Below are 4,922 nucleotides of genomic sequence, written 5' to 3'. Positions count from 1 at the left end.
GATCTCCGTCATTCTGTCTTTCAAATAAATAAATAAGTAAAAATTTAAAAAAGATATCTATGCTGTGGTGTAGAAGGTAAAGCCGCCACCTGCAGTGGCAGAATCCCATATGGGCACTGGTTCGAGTCCCAGCTGCTCCACTTCTGATCCAGCTCTCTGCTATGGCCTGGGAAAGCAGCAGATGGTTCAAGTCATTGAGCCCCTGCACCTACATGAGAGACCCTGAAGAAGCTCCTGGCTCCTGGCTTCGGATTGGCTCAGTTCTGGCCATTGCCACCATTTGGGGAGTGAATTAGTGGATGGAAGACCTCTCTCTCTGTCTATAACTCTACCTAAAAAGTAAAAAAAAAAAAAAAAAAAGATGCACAGAAGACCTGAAAAAACAACTCATGCCACTGAACTGGAACCATAAAGTCTCCACATTCAGAGCCGCTGGGCGTAAACCATGCAGACAGCACCACCGCCTTCCCGAGCTGGAGTCTGCCATACTGCGGTGGAGTCTGCTCAGTCCTGGCTTCTTTAGAAGTGTCCTGGTTTTAGAAGAGGCTGGAAAGTGATTGGCATTGGACACTTCAATAGTGGAAAGCACGTGGAAGAAACTCCAAACAAAAAATGGGATCCGTAGGCAGGACTGACAAAAAAAGGCTGTCTAGTGTCCATCCATATGGATGAAAACCTCCTCTCCCACCTGTTGCTTCCCTCAGTTACTGCCTGTCCACCAGAAAGTAACCCCACAGTTCAGAGTTCTTGATTTGCAACACCCTAAGGATGACTTTTCAAGGATATCACTCAAGCCAACCTAGATATTGGATTGGGAGGCATTATGATATTTGGGAAAGAGTGCTAGAATTGAAGTCAGGAGATTATAATCCTAAATGCACTACACATTACTGGTGAGAATTTATACAATTTCTTTAAATTCCTTGGGCTTCAGAAGTATTCCACAGAAAAGTTCTGCACACATGACATGAAACTTGTCACTTTTTGCTCTTAGATGCTATGCATGCTTCTCAATATTTACTCTATTGAAGTATTGAACTGGGAAATGAGAAGTTATTTGCACCATTTTTAACATCTTAAGTACAAATACTACTAAGATAGCTCATGACCTAGGATACTCACTGAAGAAATCATTCTTTGTGGAGAAATGCTTGTTTTGGAATTAATCAAAGAGGAGGGGGCTGAGGAGGACTGATTAGAGTCCCATGTATAAACTTGGAAGTACTGGTAAACCCTGAATTATCTAGTCTCTATTTTATCCTTTTGTCTGGCTTTGTAATCATTAACGCAGACTTTGTCATAATTTGAAAAGATCAGTGAAGCTTGCTTATGCGTGAAAAGCTAGACTCTAACATGCATAGAACAGTTTCTGGAAATCCTTTCTAAATCACTCAGATCCTGTAAATGAAATGTCAATTCACATAGGCTGCTTTGAAGTCAAAGGTATGAAAGAGCAAGAAAGGGCAAAGGTAAGAAATTAAACTCTGAAGGATGAACATAGCTCAACCATGCAAAAAATGGGACACTTGTTCATGATGAGTTGAGGCGATTTCGGAGAGGGAAGGAAATGTGCAACAGTAAAGTAAGGGCAGGGTTATGATGGGAGAGCAGCGAACAAGACCGCCACGCAGCCAACCAGCTAAGAGAGAATTCTAAGTGCATAATAATGCAAAAAAGGAATCTACAGAGTTTCTTTTTTTTCCTTTCAAGAAATTAATGTTTATGTGGTTAAGATTCCCACATCCTACATCAAGAGTGCCTGATTCTAGCTTCCTGCCAATGCAGACGTTGAGGGGCAAGGGTGATGATTCAGGTAACTTGGTCCTTGCCACTCACATGGGAGACTTGAATTGTGTTCCTGACTCCTGGTGCCAGGATGACCCATCCCTGGCTGGTGCAGACATTTGAGGAGTAAACCAGTGGATGGGAGCACTCACCCTTACTCTTTCTCTCTCTTCTTCATAAATACATCTTTAAAAATAACCTAAATACAAGTATATTAATTTAAAAAAATACAATTTCATCTGATTCTTAGTAGAATACACAAAGGCATGAGCAAGAATAACTGTTTCCTTTATTTTTTTTATTTTTGACAGGCAGAGTGGATAGTGAGAGAGAGAGAGACAGAGAGAAAGGTCTTCCTTTTTGCCATTGGTTCACCCTCCAATGGCCGCCACGGCCGGCGCATCTCGCTGATCCGAAGCCAGGAGCCAGGTGCCTCTCCTGGTCTCCCATGCAGGTGCAGGGCCCAAGCACTTGGGCCATCCTCCACTGCACTCCCGGGCCATAGCAGAGAGCTGGCCTGGAAGAGGGGCAACCGGGATAGAATCCGGCGCCCCAACTGGGACTAGAACCCAGTGTGCCGGCGCCGATAGGTGGAGGATTAGCCTGTTAAGCCACGGCGCTGGCCCTGTTTCCTTTATTAAGGAAGGCCAGCAGATACTGTGGGGGGCATGATTTTGAATTTCAGCAGCAGAAGGTATTTTTATAGAATGCAAAAAAGTTTGTTTTTCTAGGCTATGAGGGTTTATTCCTATTTTTCAGAATGGTTCAACATTAGGAAATCTCTGAATGGTATTTAGTACACTTATAGGCTAAAGGAGAAAAATATATATCTCAAAAAAGGGTGAATAATAGATTCAGTGTCTTGTCCAAAGAGCAGATTGAAAGATAAAATATTTGACATTTCAACTGCAGTCAGTCACTTGATTGATTTATTTGAAAGGCAGAGTTACAGGAAGAGAAGGAGTGACAAGGATTTCTTCCATCTGCTGGTTTATTCCCCAAATGACCACACCAGCCAGGGTTGGGCCAGGCCAAAGCCAGGAACCAGAAGCTTCATCCAGGTCTCCCACAAGGGTGGCAGGGGCTCAAGCACTTGGGCCATCATCTGCTGCTTTCCCAGGAGAATAAACAGGGAGCTGGCCTGGAAGTGGAGCACCTGGGACATATATGGGTGCCCAGATAGGATCCCAGTGTTGTAAGTGGCCATTTAACTGGCTATGCCTGTTAAACACTGGCCTCCAAATTAATTTTTTTTAAGTGTTTGCATTCTTTACTTTTTTTTTTTTTTTTTTACAGGCAGAGTGGACAGTGAGAGAGAGAGACAGAGAGAAGGGTCTTCCTTTTGCCGTTGGTTCACCCTCCAATGGCCGCTGCGGTAGGCGCGCTGTGGCCGGCGCACCGCGCTGATCCGATGGCAGGAGCCAGGGGCTTCTCCTGGTCTCCCATGGGGTGCAGGGCCCAAGCACTTGGGCCATCCTCCACTGCACTCCCTGGCCACAGCAGAGAGCTGGCCTGGAAGAGGGGCAACCGGGACAGGATCGGTGCCCCGACCGGGACTAGAACCCGGTGTGCCGGCGCCGCAAGGCAGAGGATTAGCCTAGTGAGCCGGGGCGCCGGCCATAATTTTTTTTTTTTTTTTTTTGGACAGGCAGAGTGGACAGTAGAGGGAGACAGAGAGAAAGGTCTTTCTTTTTGCAGTTGGTTCACCTTCCAATGGCCGCCGCGGTAGGCGCGCTGCGGTCAGCGGCGCACTGCGCTGTTCCGATGGCAGGAGCCAGGTGCTTCTCCTGGTCTCCCATGGGGTGCAGGGCCCAAGAACTTGGGCCATCCTCCACTGCACTCCCAGGCCACAGCAGAGAGCTGGCCTGGAAGAGGGGCAACCGGGACAGGATCGGTGCCCCGACCGGGACTAGAACCCGGTGTGCCGGCGCCGCAAGGTGGAGGATTAGCCTGTTAAGCCACGGCGCCGGCCTTGCATTCTTTACTTTTAATTTCTCTCTCTCTTTTTTTTTTTTTTTAAGATTTATTTATTTGAAAGAGAGGTAGAGACAGAGAGAGAGAGAGGTCAGTCTTCCATCCACTGGTTCACTCCCCAGATGAGCCAATCTGAAATTAGGAGCCAGAAGCTTCTTCTGGGTCCCCTACATGAATGTAGGGGTCCAGGGACTTAGGCCATCCTCCATTGGAAGTAGAGCAGCCGAGACTCGAACCGGCACCCATATGGGATGTTGGCGATGCAGGCTGGGGCTTTTACTGCCTGTGCCACAACACCAGGCCCCTCAAATTAATTTAAAATAATATTTGTGAGTATATGTTATTGAGGACCTTGCTTCAGACCATGTAGAAGAAACAAAAACAAAAATTTGTCCTTAAAAGACTTGCAATCTCTAAAAATGAAAAAGTGCACACATGGTAACTACTAGAAAGGGCCATGTGGTAAATGTGTTAGACAGGTCGACAGTACTTTGGTCAACATGACCAACAGCAGTGCTCACATTGCTCTGAAATGATCTGTGAACTGTGGGCAAAGACTGCACCTCATTCCTCTGGCAACCTATAGACTAGACTAGTGGGCAGCCTAGAGGAGGGCTCAGTAACTGCTTATAGAAAACACAAAACAATTGGATGAATAACTGAGGAAAACAGCTCAACAGTTTAAAGGCAGGGATCAAGTCTGGCTGGGGCATTCAGGCAAGGTGAAGTAATTTAAGTTGGGCCTTAAATGAAGTAAAGGAGAGAATCTGACAAAGGGAATGTGGGCATGAGGAGATGGGAAACAGGAAAGAAATACAAGTTGCATGAGAACTCAGAAGTCTTGAAATGTAGGAATTCATCTATAGCACCATGTTCTGTCTCCTAGCTAGTCTGGCTTGGTTTGGACAGTCTGCCCTAGTACTAGTTTTGATTTCTCTATAAACTTCCATAAAATGTGTTGAAGCTATATAAAATCACTTTGATTTTTAATTTTTTTCCTATGACAGGTGCCTCTTCCAGAAATTGTTGCTTATGTAATTTAACAAAATTCAATACTCAAGATATGAGTCATAACACTTGGCAAGCTACACCTAAGATTATTTAAAAGTTGTGATGATACAGATAATATAAAACTCCCATCTTAACCATTTAAGTGCACAGCT

This window comes from Lepus europaeus, chromosome 14 (genome assembly GCF_033115175.1).
Source record: "Lepus europaeus isolate LE1 chromosome 14, mLepTim1.pri, whole genome shotgun sequence".
In the NCBI taxonomy this organism is placed as follows: Eukaryota; Metazoa; Chordata; class Mammalia; order Lagomorpha; family Leporidae; genus Lepus; species Lepus europaeus.
This window is presented reverse-complemented; position numbering follows the sequence as displayed.